This window comes from Chiloscyllium plagiosum, unplaced genomic scaffold, assembly GCF_037043375.1.
Source record: "Chiloscyllium plagiosum isolate Xiang-an unplaced genomic scaffold, Cpla_swu_hap1 HiC_scaffold_16, whole genome shotgun sequence".
Classification (NCBI taxonomy): Eukaryota; Metazoa; Chordata; class Chondrichthyes; order Orectolobiformes; family Hemiscylliidae; genus Chiloscyllium; species Chiloscyllium plagiosum.
In genome coordinates, this window is record NW_028270154.1 from 64,622,666 (window position 1) to 64,640,887 (window position 18,222).

The following is an 18,222-nucleotide window of genomic DNA, read 5'->3' on the forward strand; positions in this document are numbered from 1 at the left end:
GCAATCTCATCGACATGCCACAAATTCCTTTCCTTGCAATCCACTACCAACCTGATTTTCCCACTCCACTTGTATATTGAAAGCCCCCATGATCACTGTGACTTTATCTTTCCTACACACCCTATCTATCTCCTGGTGTATTTTGCTCCCCAGCTCTTGACTACTGTTTGGAGGCCTGTCCATAATTCCAACTATGGTTTTTTAATGTTTGTAGTTCCTCAATTCTACCCACACAAATTCTACACAATCTGAACCTAGTTCGTTTCTTACTGTTTATAAATTTCATTTCTTACTATTAAGGTAACCCCACCCCCTCTGCCCGCCTGCCTATCTTTCTGATCGGATGTATATCATAGAACACAAAACTATACAGCACAGTACAGCCTCTTTGGCCCACGATGTCATGCCGAGCATTTATCTTAACCTAAGAACAATCTAACCTACATACTCCTCAACATGTGCCATCCATGTGCTTGTCCAGCTGTATATCCTTAAATATTCAGCTCCCAATCCTGATCCCTTTGCAGCCATGTCTCCGTGATGCCCACCACATCATTCTTGCCAATTTCGATCTGTGCCACGAGCTCATTTACCTTATTCCTTATACTGCATGCATTCAGAGATAACACCTTCAGTCCTGTGTTAACCGTCCCTCTTCTCATTGTCATTCATTTGTCCAGCATGCTTGAAATTTGATTGTTAACCCTTTCCATTCACTCTATCCTACTTGTGTCTGTGATGGAGATTTTAATAACCTCTCTGGAGTTGTACACTCTTACCTCCTCCTTTAATTTGGGTTTTCTAATTTCCCCTGTAACTGAACCCCATCCCCACCCCGGATCTGTCACAAAGTTTGAAGCTCAGACTTCAGCTCATTGAATCTGAGCCAGAGTTCTTCAAACCACCAACATTTACTACAGACATGGTCACTGGGAACCACAGTGGGGTCCACCAGCTCCCACATCATGTAGAAACAGCACATCATCTGATCCTCCATCCTTATTTTATATGATAAGTTTTGATTTTTTTTTGTTTTTAACTGTTTTTGTATCTCTGTTTATGCAAGTTGTAACCAATAAATAAGTTGTAATCAATAAATTAGCAAGATTCACTTTAACACAGATTCAAATTTAGTAATCAAGAGTGTGGTGCTGGAAAGGCACAGCAGATTAGGCAGCATCTGAGGAGCAGGAGAATCAACGTTTCAGGCAAAAGCCATTCATCATCCCATCATTGCAGTCCTCATTTTCACCTTTCAAATTTAGTAGACTCCTTGTTAGCCAATCAAATCACAGCCCTCCAGTGACACTCTGATTCCCCTTCAGAATCAGAAACTCTTACCATCTCAGACTCCTACTCAGCTCTCGTCCCAAAGTGAAGGCCCCAAATCCAAGAGGTAAGTTTTTATAATCACACCTTCCCAGACAGCTCTCCGTTCACGCCCACTTAGCCCTGGTTCCCGAAATGTCAGCCCCAAATCCACGAGGTAAGTTTTTATAATCTCTTACCTTCCCAGACTGCTATCTGTTCGCTCCCACTCAGCTCCAGTCCCAAAGTGTGAACATTGGACAGATTAGACTTATACCCACTGGAGTGTAAGCGGTGGACTGTTTGAAATTTATAAAATCCTGATTTGAAGAGGATGTTTCCTCTTATGGTGGAATATATAAATTATAAGGGTCACTGTTCAAAATCAGGGGTCAGTCATTTGAAACAGAGATGAAGTGATTTTTTTCTCTCAGAGGGTTGAGAGTCTTTGGAACTCTCTTCCTGAAAAAATGATGGAAGCCACATCCCTTGAATTTTTGAGGCAGAGGTAAAGAGATTCTCAATAAGCTAATGATGAAAGGTTACCAGCAGTCAGCAGGAATGCAGACTTGAGGTTACCATCAGAATGGCCATGATTTTGCTACTTGATAGGCTGCTCCTTGTTGATCTATTCATAGATATTCAGAAAACTGACACAATGCCGTGCCGAAACACAGGCGATAACCTAACTGCTTACAATGGGTCCAACATTCCATGTATTAGCATTATCCATCTTAAATGCCATCAAGAATACATATTCTTAAAATATCCACCTGAAACCTTCTTGATCATTGATACAGATGGACCGGCTATTATCAGTCTAGTAGTACATGTGAATCTATGGTGTAATCACTATCCATGAAATGACAGCTGAGCCAATTATAACATTAATGATTTCAGACTGCAACATTTATCTCATATATTCTGGTTACAGTCAAGTAGATTCAGTCAGCTACATCAGATAATGATCAACTGCAATTAAGTCCTAGAGCACGGAGACAGGCCCTTCAGCTCAAACTGGTCCATGCCGACCAAAATGTCCATCCACGTTAACTCCATATCCTTCTAAACTTTTTCTATCCATGTACTTGCCCATGTAAATGTTGTTAATGTATCAGCCTCAACCATTTCTGTTGGCGGCTCATTCCATACACGCACCACCCTCTGTGTAAAACAAAAGTTGCCCCTCAGGTTCCCTTTTATTCTTTCCCCTCTAACCTTAAACTGATGCTCTCTAGTCCGTGATTCCCCAACCCTGGAAAAAAGACTGAGTGCATTCACCCTATCCGTGCCTATCATGATCTTATACACCTTGAGAAGGCCCCACCATCAGCTCCCTGCGGTCTAAAGAAAAGAGTCCTAGCTTATCCAACTTCTCCCTATAACTTAGACCATTGAGTCCTGGCAACATCCTTGTAAATTTCTTCTGCACTCTTTCTAGTTTAACAACATCCTTCCCATAACAAGGTGACCAAAACTGAACACAATACAAGTGCAGCCTCACCAACATAACATAACTTTCCCACTTCTATACTCAGTACCCTGAAGCCCAGTCTGCCAAAAGCCTTCTTCACTGCCCTGTCTACCTGTGCCACTTTCAGCTGAACTCCAAGGTGCTCCAAGGTGTTCCCTTACACTCCTTAAGATCCTACCAGTTACCATGAAACTCCTATCTTGATTTGAAGTTCCAAAATGCAAGACCTCATATTTATCTATATTAAACACCATTTGCCAGTTCTCAACTCACTTCCCAGTTTATCAAGGTCCTGATTTCTGATATCTTTGCTCACTGTCCACGATACTGCCTATTTTAGTGTCATCTGCAAACTTCTAATCATGCCTTGTATATTCTCAAACCGATTTTGTATCCAATTTGCCAGGTCCCCTGGATTCCATTCAATCTAACCTTCCAGAGCAGCCTACTATGTGAAACCCTATCAAAGACCTTACTGAAATCCATATAGTCTACATCTATCACCCTCCCCTCATCAATCTTTAAGGTCACTTCATCAAAGAACTCTAACAAATTTGTGAGGCGTGATCTCCCATGCACAAAACTATGCTAACTACTCCTGTACAGTACAATATCAGTTATCCAAACGACACAGGAGGGGAGTATTTTGTTCAGATAATAGAGTTTACCCAAGCATCAGGACTTTGAGACCTTGTTCAGATAACTGAGGATGTACGAAATACTTTATCCCTCACTGCAGGCAACTGCTACTAGGCTGTAATGTATGCACCATAGCGATGCCTCTACCTTTTAGTCTTACACTTTTGGATACTCTTGCTGCTGCTGATCACGGGGGCTGTCGCTGGACAATCCACTCCTCAGTGCTGCTGACTGCTTCCAGGCTGTAAATGTTATGTGTTGACATGATGCTTATTCCTCTCAGTCACCCTCTGCTGGAGGAATTGTTCAAGTTGATCAGCAACAGGTAGCATCAAGGCATCCAATAGGTCCCTGAGCTGTACTGTTTGTTCTGGACATTCAAAGACAAATTAAGACTCCCCAACAATGTAATCTTCAAAAATAAACAAGTCATAATTCCACAAGCTCTACTTAAAGATACAGGTGCAAAAATAACCAAAAGGCTGGGATGTAAATGCATATGTTGACCCTGTATTAGTAAGGACATTGATCAACTGATCTAGTTGTATGATACTTGTCAACTCCATCAATCTCAACACATAGGGGAATCTCATCATCCACATGAGATTTCATCTGCGCTGTAATACAAGATTGCAACTGATTTTTTCCATGTCCAATGACATGTTTGCATGCTTGTGACTATTTCTCCAAATTTCCTTTTATATGTCAAATTAAAAATACCACTAATGCAACAAATGTCGACATATTTAGTGTCACTCTCTCTGTGAAATGGAGTCAGTATAGACAACTAATTGTGTGTGCTTTTGTGCATATAGAAAAATCAGGAAGCACAGACTGAAAGCATGTGTGAAAGTCTGTTATATCATAACACTGCAAATAATTAATGCAGTAAATAAACTTCAGATATCTGACTCATGAAGCCCTTAACTATCTGTGATATAGCCATATGGAGACTGACATATACTAAATCATGAACGGCATCAAAATCTTTTTGCAGAGCAAGTGGTTACAATCTGGAATTTATTGCCCTTGGAGGCAGATTCAACTATGACTTTCAAGAAGAATCGACGATGTACCTGAAGAGAAAAGACTTCGCATGTCAATGTGGAAAGGATAGATAATCAGACTATTAACTGAGGCATCATGGACAGGGGAGACCAAGTGGCCTCCTTCTATGCTGTAAATATTCAATAATTCTATTCATTTATTACTTCTGATGTACAGTTACCACGGTAATGCAAGAAATGTCGTAGCAAACACAGTAAGTCCCCACAAATGGCAATATGCAAATATCAGATAGGATATTTAAAGATATTCATTGAGGCACACTTCCCTGGTAGAACCCAAGCTTAACTTTCATGAGACCTTTGAGCAGATGGGGCCCCAAACAATGTCTCACCTTTTTAAAAAAAAGTCATCACTGTCAATATAGTACTTCCTGAGAACTTCCTTAGAACTGTCAGTTGAGAGATTTCTGCAATGGAACTTGAACATGTGACCAGCAAATTCAGGGTTGAGAGTGCTATGGTTTACATGTATTTTATATTTGTCTCATTGTGTCTGATTTTAGTATTCAGTGTGCAATAGGTAGTTGAGCAGAGGGTAGATTGCAGCCTTGTGTCCCCATTGTAACACCTATTTGTAATTGCCATGAAGTCCAAGCCATTTTGAGACACAAGCTTAGCTTGCATATAGGACAAGCAGCACACCTCAAACTATCACTGGTGGATGCTCCATCCACCATTTCTTGGGTCACACTGCCAACACAAGTGAATAATAAGTGGTCAGATACTATAGAGACACTTATATTGCCACATTAAAATATAAAATTGATCCCAGCTCGTTGAAGCTATCATTTTGACTGATGATGGGAAAGCTCTGTGTTGACTTCTAACACATAGTGTGAAATTATGTAGAAGTGTATCTGCCATCTACATAAACAAAGTCATTTATGAATATATATCAACAACATAAATAACTAACTTTTTAAAACTTCACTTCTGGGATATAGGGACCCAGTTGTTGAAATGCATTTTTTAAAAGAGAGCCCTTTACCATTTGGTGGTATTAGCTGTTAATGTGACCTCAAATAATGAACTGCCAAATGTTCTAAAAGTCCTGTACCAGGAGCTTACTATGGATAACAGCACTCAGTCCAGTAAAGTGAATAATGTGAAGGCTGTAATTTAATCATTGGATTCTGATGACATCATAAATCATAAAATGTAAACCTTGTACAATTTATGAACAATGTCAAAACCATTTGATTAGATTAGGGTTCTAACTTCCTTCACAGCATTTATTATTTACATGGCGATGATTATGAAGTTTAGAAAAAAAATCAGGTGAATGATCAAACTATTCTAGGTGCACTCCTGAAGCATCAAGGATGTTTACATTTTTTGTTGGATTGCATTATCCTTTAATGAATGGTAGGCTCACGTGATGCTTCGATCATTAATATAAGTTAATGAAGGTCCCACACTGATCATTCTCCCTGCTTCCTCTATATGAATATTGCAGACAGGCATTTATACTGGGTATACACAAGTCATTTGTCACTCCTACTGATGTCTATAACAGTGCTCTCTCTATTTCAGGCAGCCTCAGCTGTTCAATCTATACTCACATCTCATCAAGATGTGATTACTTAATGGCTACTTAATCTCCTGTCACTAGTGTCTAGTTACAGCATGCATTGGTCAACATGGACTGCAGCATATTTACAAAAAATGCCACAGGAGAAGCTACGGATGCAATGAGAACTAGTGTCATGGAAAATGGAGGTGAGGGAGGACATGGTCCCAATGGAAATAATGAAGAGATCAGGGTTGACACTGTCTGACATTTGCTGTGTGGTTTTGACATTGTGAAATGTTGTAGAGCAGCATTCTAATAGACACTCAGACTGGGACTTAATAGTAATAATAGAAAAAGTCTGATATGCAAACTGTTTAAAAAGACAGAACAGATCGTGATTATTGAATTGTCTTTAGCTACATATAGTATGGCAAAGATGTATACATTCAAGTTCAGTATGATTATATGTTTGCTAAAGTATTTCTATTTTTTTTTAATATAAATTTGTGTGAAATTATTTCAGAAAATTACATGAATGCTTGATTAATTTTCCAGCTGGTGATTTGGAGATATTTTAAAATTTTGACAACTGCTAATCATTTTACACATTGCTGTATTATTGCATAGATCTCAGAAAGGCACTGTACCTTAAGCTGACTAAATGATATTACAACATGCAATGCTCTGATATAATTAGTCTCCATCTTACTGTCTGTATATTTGCAGTCAGCAGACAGATATTCATCCTGCTATTCAGTCTGTTCGGCAAACATGTTTGTAAAATGATAGCAATCTAAGTAAACATATGTAAATCTGAGATGTCAAATTAGTGTCTGTAGTTAATTGTTAATAAGCCTCCACATAACTGATTCAGTATAAATGCAACTGCCTATGATATCTGTTATGTTGTGTAACATATAGAAAGCAAAGAGGCTGGTTAGATCAGTTATCTGGATGGCTAGTTTGTAATACAGAGTGATGCCAATAGTATGGGTTCAATTCCCACACTGTCTGCAGTTACTATGAATGTTTCTCCTCAACCTCTCCCCTCACCTGAGATATGATGATCATCAGGTTAAGCCATCACCAATTGTCTCTCTAATGAGAGAGCAGTTGTATGGTCTGGTAAGAGCACTGCAACTTTACCTATATGAAGAAACATATCACAAACAACATTATGCAGTGACTAAAATATCTTGTGACAAATATAAACAGTGAGGACTATTTTATAAAATGCATCTTCATGACAAATGCTGTGGCCTGCAGACCTAAATGTTAAATTCTTGCTTCAGTGATAGTGGGTTGCCACTTATTAAGTTGTGTTATTTTCTTGGGCAACTGTACAAAATAAAACTTCTCTACTCTGTTTTTAGACTCCTATGATTACACTCTTTATTATCCAAAAGCTAACATTTGAAAACACAGCGTGCAGAGATTAGAAGGCTTGCTGAGGAGTTCAGCAAGTACTTCAGCCTAAGTAATGAACTGATGGCAGAATAGAGTTTCTTCCTGGTATCTTTCGTGTACTTCATTGGTGCTAGAAGAAAACTAGTCTGTCCTTTTATATAATGCCATGCAATTGCTAAATGAATGACCTCTCAATTTCTAAAATATAAACAGAAATTAACATTGCTTAAATAGAAAGGAGATTTTTAAAACAGGCTTTGTGCAACTATACAAGTTATATTGACACACTAATTTTTCAAAAAGCTTGTGTTTCCTAATGGCTTTATTTTCTGAAATTTACTGTGCTTGAGTCACTCGAGTCTCCTTGGATACCAGGCTAGATGCCATGTGTTCTATTTTGAATGGCACAAGAATCAGTGCCTGTTCTGTGAAGCAGTAAACATCAGTGCCAGGTTAAAGCAAAGCTGTGCCACATGCTTCTGGGATTTTAAAACTCACATACTAACTGCACAGAAAGCTCGAGGACTATAACATTTGCATGTTTGATATCACATCTGGTATGGGGACTGCCACTGCCAACAATTACTGTGACAGCTGATCTATCTTCAGTCATTTCTACAGCTTATATTAATGAATAGTAGCCTTTTCCCATAACACCGGGATTAATGTTTGTCCATAAATATCCATTTAGGTACACTGATTAGGAATGTTTGCTGATCTGCATACTTTATTTGCTATGGAATTATTAAACTGATAGCGCCAGCTTCCTTTACACTGCCATATCCATGAATTGATGTCTGAAAGACTATCTGCATTTTGATCTCTTTCGTTGATATCAGTTCAGGATTTTCCTGTCAGCCACCATGCAGGGACAGGGATGAGGAACTCCTTGCTACTTCTCCAATCAGCAGAATTTTAAGGATTTTGAAGCAGGACCGATCATTTGGGAAGTTGTTAGTTTGATCTTATGCTGGGATCATGAATATTCAGGCTCTGAGTGCTTCTGCAGTGTAAAAGGGGCTGGCTTTGTGTTCCAAAATGAGGTCAGTCATTTGCATGATTTTGCAGCCTTCCTGTCTCACTGAGCATGATGCTATGGGATGACCTCAGGGTCAAGGGAGTTTTTGGGGGTCGGCCATCTTGCCCTTAAATCTATCTTGCTCTTAAGGAGGGAGAATAAATGTTGCAGCATCTCTACATTGAGAAATAACATTATTATTGAAGCAGCTTTAGAAAGACTCCACAGGCGGCAGACCTTTATTTGCAAGAAAGAACCATTGGAAGACTAGTTAGTCCCTCAATCTGCTTGCATCATTCATTTGAATAATTGTAAACAAAAAACACCTAATTGTGCAAAAATGGGTGGCAGGTCAGAGTTTGTTAGACTATTAAAAACAACAGCAAAAAATTCAGAAAGAGGAAAAAATTTAGAGTATGAAAGAAAGCTGGATAAAAATGTAAAAATGGATAGTAAGGACTGAAATTGCCCCTCTTTTGGCGAAGTATTATTTTCATGGAGTGTCATGGACAGTGTGGCATCATGCCCCATGGTGACTTTTCTTGAGTAATCTTTCACTGCTCACCACATTCACTATGCATCCAGCCTCTGCATTGCCCTTCTTTTTGAATCATGCATTTGCAGAGGTGGAAGACCTTGCTGATGCAGGACCATCTGACATTTGCATAATGGACATTGTAGTTAATCCACAGCAACTGCAACACGGCAAGACAGGAGAGGACCTTCACTGTTCTACTGCTTGCCTTTTATTACCAAAGATGTGACCATGAAAGGGAAGTTGGCATCCCGCTTTATTAACCTGGTGACCCAGGCAGAGGTAGTGGTAGAGAGGAGAACTGTCCTTTTCCCTCCAGATAGCCAAAGAATGCCACAGTGCCAGATGCTGCCAGCCTGGATGGATGTAGACACTCAGATCAGTGTCTCAGTGAATAATGCAAGCAGAGTGAGGGACTAACTTGTCTTTCAATAGTTCTCCAGGGTGAAATATACATCCTGCAACATCAAAAGAAGCTCAGTAGCCTTCTGTGTTCACAAGACTAAGTGCTACCACCTTCTCTCTGCTACCTCATATTCACCATAACTCTGCTACTGCACACACTTCCCATTAAGGAAAGTGGTCTCCTACTTATAATTTTGCATGCAACACTTCCACTTAAATGCTCTCACCCACTACAGGATTCCCAAACTGCTAACCCTCCTTTCTTTTACGCTTTCTACTCACTCAGTGGCACATCTCACCACATAGACACTACCAATAATAGCTCTTGAAGCCACTTTAATCTTACTCAATTCCTCCTTCTGTATCATTTCAGGAGAAAATGGCGCACAACAGTGTAGACAAGTTAAAGACGGTCGGTGGATGGGCTGACATTATAAATTATTTATTTTTGGTGAATGGAAGTAACTGCTCTAACAACAGTCACATGAGGTATTATGCCACATAGGAAATACTAAAGGAAAAATGGTTTTAAAGGGACACCAAAATTTAATTTCAAGTGCCCCTTCCTTTCAAAGAGACAAGCAGGTGTCAGCAGAAGGAGGAACCAGAAACAGAACCTCCATCCACCCAAAAGCTTCCATTCAGGACACCACAGACGATCCAGAGTAGGCAGCATTGTAGACAGTGTAGATGATAGCATATAATTACAAAGGATATTGATAAACTAAATGAATGGACAAAACTGTGGCAGATGGAGTTCAATGTAAGCAAATATGAGCTAATCTATTTTCAACCGAAAAAGAATAGATCAGGGTACTTTCTTAATGTTGTGAGGTTAAATACAATGGATGTCAAAAGGGACTTGGAGGTTCAGATGCGTAGATCATTAACATGCCACAAACAGGTGCAGAACATAATCAAGAGAGCTAATGGAATGCTGGCCTTTGTATCTAGAAGGCTGGAGGACAGGGATGTAGAAGTATGCTGTAGTTCTACACACCATGGTTAGACTACACTTGGAGTACTATGTGCAGATCTGGGTACTACATTTTGGGAAGGATATATTGGCCTTGGAGAAGGTACAGTGTAGGTTTACAACAATGAAAACTGGATTTCAGGGCTTACGTTATGAGGAGAGACTATGTAAATTAGGCCTGTTTTCTGTAGAACTTAGAAGATTTTGGATGTCTTCAAAATACTAATAGGAAAAGACAGGGTAGATCAAGATAAACTATTTCTACTGGTTGGGGATTTCAGAACTATGCAGGATAGTCTTCGAATTGAGGGCAGACTGTTCCAGAGAGATGTTAGGAAGCACCTCAACACACAAAAGCTGGTAGATGTTTGGAAATCTTTTATTTTTTTTATTAACCCCCACAGTTATTTTTCCCCAGCACTCATGGTGTGTGTGTGTGTAGGTGTGAGACACAGTGAGAGACACAAGGTGCATGAATCTTTATTCAATTTCCACTACCAGGAAGAAAGGAAACATCCGAGTGGCCAGTGACAAACACTGCCCTTCACATCAAAGGGCAGTGCTGTGTGATCAAACAGTGAAGGGGAGGGTAGGGACTAAATCAAAATAGAGTTGGAGGGAGAAATGATACACTTATCTCCCTGCGGCGCCCAACTCTCCCTGAACAACTCCAGGGTGTTGGTGGACACCGCGTGCTCCTTCTCCAAGGACACCCGGGCTCTAACGTAACCGCGGAAGAGGGGCAGGCAGTCGGCCCTAACGACCCCCTCCACGGCCCGCTGCCTGGACCTGTTGATGCCAGTTTGGCCAGGCCCAGGAGCAGACCCATGAGGAGGTCTTCAGACCTGCCCTCCCTCCTCCGTACCGGGTGCCCAAAGATCAGGAGCATGGGACTGAAGTGCAACCAAAAACAGAGGAGGAGGTTTTTAAGAAAATCAAAAAGGGAGTGCAAACGCCCACACCCAATATATACGTGGTCCACGGACTCCACAGCGCCACAGAACAAGCAGTTGGCCTGGGAGTCCGTGAACCACCGCAATCTGCGGTTGCAGGGGACCGCTGCATGCAGCACCGTCCACCCCAGATCCCCAAGAGAAAGGGGGAGGACTCCCGTGTAGAGAGCCCTCCACTGGGGATCCCCACCGCCCGGTGGCAAATGGGCACGCCAAGGCGTGTCCGGACGGTGGATGAGGGAGAAGAGGTGGACGGTGTGCAGCAGCAGTCTATATAAGGCCCTCCTTTTTACCCCCTGGAAGGGAACAAAATTAAAATTCCGGAGGCGGCTCAGGTTGTGGGGCACAGGCTCCCGCGGGAAGTACGGGACCTTGGGGCCAATGTGAAATTCCGTCCGGGCTGCGGTGAGCGCGGACGGGATCCCACCGCACACCTGAGCGTCCTCCAACTGGTGCACTACGTCGGGTCCGAGCACCGCTGTTTTAAGGCGTCGGATGGCGGTGGCCATGTACTGGACGTCTACCGCTGCCCTGCTCGCTATGTCCTGCGGCAGCGTCCAGCCCAGGACCCCGGCACCCAGCACGTCCCCGACCCTGGTCACCCTCGCCGCCACGGCCCTCCCCTCCGACAGCCACTCGAACCCGCGAGTTACGGAGGTGCGGATTCCTGAGCAACGGCTCCCTGACGATAGCCGCTACTCTAGCTGGAGGGTAGGCGCAGCGCGATTCAACCATGTTCCAAACAGTGATCAGGTCCTGGTAAAAGACAGGCAGCGTCTTGAGGGCGACCTCCAAACCGTCATGGTCGACGAACAGGAGCTGCGTGTCGTAGTTGATGTTACGCACCTGACGTAAAAAATACGTCGCCAGGGCGCACCACCTAGGAGGAGGCTCGACGTAAAGGTATCGCCGCAAGGTCTGAAGGCGGAACGTCGCGACCTGGGTGCGGACGCACACCAGCGACTGACCGCCCTCCTCAATAGGGAGACTCAGAACCTGCGCGGCGACCCAGTGCATCTTTTTGTCCCAGAAGAAATCGACCAACGTTCTCTGGATGTCAGCGACAAAGCCAGGAGGAGGGACCAAAGTGACCAGCCGGTACCACAGCATGGCGGCCACCAGCTGGTTTATGGCCAGCACTCAACTCCTGTAAGATAGCACTCGGAGCAGTTCTGTCCAGCGGCCTAGGCGAGCCGAGACTTTGGCCTCCAGCTCCTGCCAGGATTCCTCAGCCGGGCTGAGGTAGACCCCCAGGTAGAGGAGATGGGTGGTACTCCAGCTGAATCCCCGTAACTCCTCCAGCAGAGAGTCCACCCGCCACGGACCTACCAGTAGTCCGGAACATTTGGCCCAGTTGATCCTGGTGGAAGACACTGCAGAGTACACGGGCTGGCACTCGCGCATCCTCCCCAGGTCAGCCGGGTCGGTGAAAGTGAGGAGCACGTCGTCAGCGTAGGCCGAGAGGACCACTCCCATGCCCGCGCTGCGCAGAACCAGCCCCGACAACCTCCTCCGCAAGAGGCGCAGGAAAGGCTCCACGCACAGGGAATACAGCTGGCCGGACAGGGGGCAGCCTTGACGCACTCCTCTCCCGAAGCGAAGGGGCGCCGTCACGGACCCGTTAACTTTAACCAGACACTCTGCGGCGGCGTACAAAAGTCGGATCCGGACGACAAACTGCGTCCCGAACCCGAATGCCCGCAGAGTCCTGAGCAGGTACTTGTGATCGACCCTGTCAAACGCCTTCTCCTGGTCAAGAGACAGGAAGGCGCTCGGCAGACCAGCCTGTCGACAGAAATGGATCAGGTCCTGGACCAGGTGGACGTTGTCATGTATCTTCCGGCCCGGGACCATGTAGGACTGGTCCGGGTGAATCATGTGGGCCAGCATGGAGGCCAGGCGAGAAGACAACACCCTGGCAAATATTTTGTAGTCCGTGCTGAGGAGGGAGACCGGAATGGAAATCTTTTACACATATAGCAGTGGGTGTTTGATTGGAGATAGAAAAAGTTTTAAAAAGCAAAGACATTAAGGGATATGGGCTAAAGGCAGGTTTATGCAGTTAGGCCAATTTTCATTGATTGGTGGAACAGTCTCAAGGGGCTGAATGACATATTCCTGTTCCTATGCTCTTAGGCCCTTCTACCACCACCCTGCCTAGGATCCCCAATCCTGTGGAAGCTGTGGAGGGTGACCCTGCTTCTGGGCAGGACATGCTCAGCATTCTGAGTTACAAATACCTCCAGAGCCATCCACCTAAATATTCCACACTAACAGATTCTATTACAAAACAAGCTGCCTTTATCGTGGCTGTAAATCACAGGTCTGCATCTAGACATAATGGAAGGACAAGGAGAAATCAAACATTCTGGACACATAGGTGGCACAGATTACACTTCATTTATGCTTGTCCCTTTATTCATCCCAAGGAGGATAGAAGCTATACTGCTCATCTCTGAGAAGTATAGAATATAGAACACAGAACATAGAACATTACAGCACAGTACAGGCCCTTCGGCCCTTGATGTTGCACCGACCTGTGAAACTTCTCTGATGCCCATCTCACCTACATCATTTCATTGTATGTCCAATGCCTTTAACATCGGTGAGTCTACTACTATAGCAGGGCAGGTCGTTCCATGCCCCTACTACTCTCTGAGTAAAGAAACTACCTTTGATAACTATCCTAAATCTATCACCCTTCAATTTAAAGCTATGTCCCCTCGTGTTAGCCTTCACCATCTGAGGAAAAAGATTCTCACTGTCCACCCTATCTAACCCTCTGATTATCTAATATGTCTCTATTAAGTCACCTCCCAACTTTCTTCTCTCCAACGAAAACAGTCTGAGTTCCCTCAGCCTTTCCTCATAAGACCGTCCCTGTATTCAGGCAACATCATAGTAAATCTCTTCTGAACCCTTTCCAAAGCTTCCACATCCTTCCTATAATGCGGTGACCAGAACTGTATGCAATATTTCAAGTGCAGCCTTACCAGTGTCTTATACAGCTGAAGCATGACCTTGTGGCTCCAAAACGCAATCCCCCTGCCAATAAACGCCAACACACTGTATGCCTTCTTAACAACCCAATCAACCTGTGTGTCAACTTTCAGGGATTTATGCACCTGGACACCGAGATCTCTCTGTTCATCCACACTGCCAAGAATTTTATCATTATCCCAGTATTCTGCATTCTTGTTACTTCTTCCAAAGTAAACTACTTCACACTTTTCTGCATTAAACTCCACTTGCCACTTCTCAGCCCAGCTCTGCATCTTATCAATGTCCCTCTGTAACCCACAACATCCTTTGGCACTATCCACAACTCTGCCTACCTTAGTGTCATCTGAAAATTTACTAATGCTTCCATCTACGCCCACATCCAGATCATTTATAAAAATGACAAACAGCAGTGGCCCCAAAACAGATCCTTGCAGCACATCACTGGTAACTGAGCTCCAGGATGAACATTTCCCATCAACACCACTCTGTCTTCTTTCAGCTAGCCAATCTTTGATCCAAACCACTAAATCACCTTCAATCCCAAAACTCTGTATTTTGTGCAAAAGCCTCCTGTGTAGAACCTTATTAAACACCTTACTGAAGTCCATATACACCACATCAACTGCTTTACCTTCATCCACCTGTTTTGTCACCTTCTTAAAGAACTCAATAAGATTAGTGAGGCATGACGTACTCTTCACAAAACCATGCTGACTATCTCTAATCAACTTATTCCTTTCCAGATGGTTATAAATAACCTTTTTCAATACCTTACCCACAACCGAAGTAAGGCCCACTGGCCTATAATTACCAGGGTTGTCCTAACTCCCCTTCTTAAACAAGGGAACAACATTTGCTATCCTCCAGTCTTCTGGCACTACTCCTGTCAACAATGATGACATAAATATCAAAGCCAAAGGCTTTGCAATCTCCTCCTTGGCTTCCCAGACAATCTGAGGATAAATCCCATCAGGCCTAGGGGTCTTCCAAAATTGCTTAAACCTTTTCTTTGTCAACCTCAATCCTGTAGCCTGTGTCTCAGTATTCTCACTCAAATTGCTCTTTTCCAATGTGAATACTGACGAAAAGTATTCATTCAGCGCTTCCCCTATGTCCTCAGATTCTACACACAACTTCCCACTACTTTCTTTGATTGGCCCTAATCTTACTCGAGTCATTCTTTTATTCCTGATATGCCTATAGAAGGCCTTAGGGTTTTCCTTGATCCTATCTGCCTCCAACTTCTCATGACCCCTCCTGGCTCTTCTCAGCCCTATCTTTCCATCTTTTCTGGCTAATTTATTTGAAGCCCCTAACTGAGTCTTCATGCCTCATCCTCACATAAACCTTCTTCTTCCTCTTGACAAGAGCTTCAACTTCTCTAGTAAACCATGGCTCCCTCTCTCGACAACTGCCTCCCTGCCTGATAGGTATATACTTATCAAGGACCCGCAGTGCTTGTTCCTTGAATAAGCTCCACATTTCAAGCGTGTCCATCCCCTGCAGTTTCCTTCCCAATCCTATGCATCCTAAATCTTGCCTAATCACATCATTATTGCATTTCCCCGAGTTGTACCTCTTTCCCTACAGTATATACCTATCCCTGCCCATTGTTATTGTAAACATAACCGAATTGTGGTTACTATCGTCAAAGTGCTCACCTACCTCCAAATTTAACACCTGGCCAAGTTCATTCACGCAGTACCAAATCCAATATGGCATCTCCTCTTGTTGGCCTGTCTATATACTGTGTCAGAAAACCCTCCTGCGCACATTGAACAAAAATTGACCCATCTAAATTAGTTGAACTATTGTATTCCCAGTCAATATTGGGGAAGTTAAAGTCCCCCACAATAACTACCCTGTTACCCTTGCTCCTATTGAGAGTCATCTTTGCTATCCTTTCCTCTACATCCCTGAAACAATTCAGGGGCTGATAGAAAACTCCCAACAGGGTGACCTCTCCTTTCCTGTTTCTAAGTTCAGCCCAAACTATCTCATTGAATGGGTCCTCAAATGTTCTCTCAGCTGCTGTAATACTACCCTTGATTAACAATGCCACTCCCCAGCTTTTACCATCTTCTCTGTTCTTGCTGAAACACCTAAATCGTGGAATCTGCAACAACCATTGCTGTCCCTCTTCGATCCATGTCTCTGAAATGGCCACAACATCGAAGTCCCAGGTACCAACCCATGCTACAGATTCACCCACCTTATTTCATATGCTCCTGGCATTGAAGTACATACATTTCAAACCAACATCCTGATTGCCGGTGCCCTCTCACGACCTTGTAAACCTATCTCTGACCTCACTACCCTCAACCTTCTTTACAGTGGAACTACAATTCAGGTTTCCATCCCCCTGCTGGACTAGTTTAAACCCTCCAAAGCACATTAGCAAATATCGCCCTGAGGATATTGGAACCCCTCTGATTCAGGTGAAGACCATCCTGTTTATAGAGGTCCCTCCTTCCTCAGAAAAAGCTCCAATTATCCAAGAATCCAAAATCCTCCTTCCTGCACCATTCCTGCAGCCACATGTTCAGCTCCGTGCTCTCCCTGTTCCTCACTTCACTAGCAGGTGGCACAGGTAGCAAACCAGAGATAACAACTCTGTTTGTTCTAGCTCTAAGCTTCTACCCTAGCCCCCTGAATTTCTGCCTTAGATCCCCACCTTTTTCCTACCTATGTTATTGATGCCTATGTGGACCACAACTTGGGGCTGCTCCCCCTCCCCCTCAAGGATCCTAAAAACATGATCAGCGACATCATGAACCCTGGCACCTAGGAGGCAACACACCAATTGTGAGTCTCTCTCATTCCCACAAAACCTCCTATCTGGCCGCTAACTATGGAGTCCCCAATGACTAAGCTGTGCTCCTCTTCCCCTTCCCCTCAACAGGGACAGACTCAGTGCCAGAGACCTGTGCCCCATTACTTACCCCTGGTAAGTTCTGCCCCTACCCAACAGTATCCAAAATGGCATATTTGTTGTTGAGGGGAACCACCATAGGAGATTCCTGCACTGCCTGGCAGTTCTCTTTCCTACTCCTGACAGTAAACCAATTATCTTCTTCACGTGGCTGTGGACTAACTACCTCCCTCTAACTCTTCCAAATAACCCCCTCTGTCTCCCGAATGATCCAAAGTTCATTCAGCTCCAGCTCCAGTTCCCTAATACAGTTCTCGAGGAGTTGGAGTTGGGTGCACTTCCCACAAATGAATTCAGAGGGATACTAGAGGTGATTCTTACCTCCCACATGCTGCAAGAGGAACATTCAACTGCCCTAACCTCCATTCCCACTATTATAAATTCCTAAATAGGCCGCTGAAGAAATGAAACACGAAAGAAAACACTTGTCACCTTACCAACCGACGCACAGAATTTCATTTTGGTTAGAGGAGGATGATGAGTGGAAGAAACTACCTAAGTAGTGTTTCGGGTACAGCAACCGCCCAAATATGTAACCTCCGACTGCCTCCAGGAACTGAAGAATGTGGGACCTAAAAGTAAGTAATTTATGCTGTATACTCACGTATCCCGACAAGCTCCGTGGCTCCCTGGTGACCTCTCTGACTGCCTCCAGGAACTGAAGTGAACAGAATAAAATTAGATTTCAGACACTCTTCAATCGTATGTTCATGAATGCCGCAAGACTTTGCACTTTGTTGAGGAGATTACTGAATTCATAGTTAATGAGAATATTTTGTAATAAGTCCTTGTATACAATCATGTTTCATACTTATGGCTACTTTGTGTGAGTGATCATGAGATCATTCATCAGAGCATACTCTTCTGAAGAGAGGGATTGGGGGACAAAGGTTCATCCTATCTTAGTGCTTAATAAGGAAATACAGTCATAGATGGATGGGTGATATATACAGCTTTGTTAACTGCAAACTCTGTCTCATGTCACTATTCAT

General features: G+C 43.4%; 1 long non-coding RNA gene across 1 annotated transcript in view; it reads right to left on the bottom strand.

Moving 5' to 3' along the window:
• The window catches only part of LOC122556754 (uncharacterized), an 81,143-nt gene that overhangs the window by 43,818 nt on the left and 19,103 nt on the right, over window positions 1-18,222 (bottom strand). Inside the window, exons 2-3 of the long non-coding RNA XR_015759806.1 lie at window positions 17,835-17,888; window positions 7,055-7,147 (exon numbers count right to left, since the gene is read on the bottom strand). This is a non-coding gene — a long non-coding RNA (uncharacterized LOC122556754). The remainder of the gene's footprint in view (window positions 1-7,054; window positions 7,148-17,834; window positions 17,889-18,222) is intronic.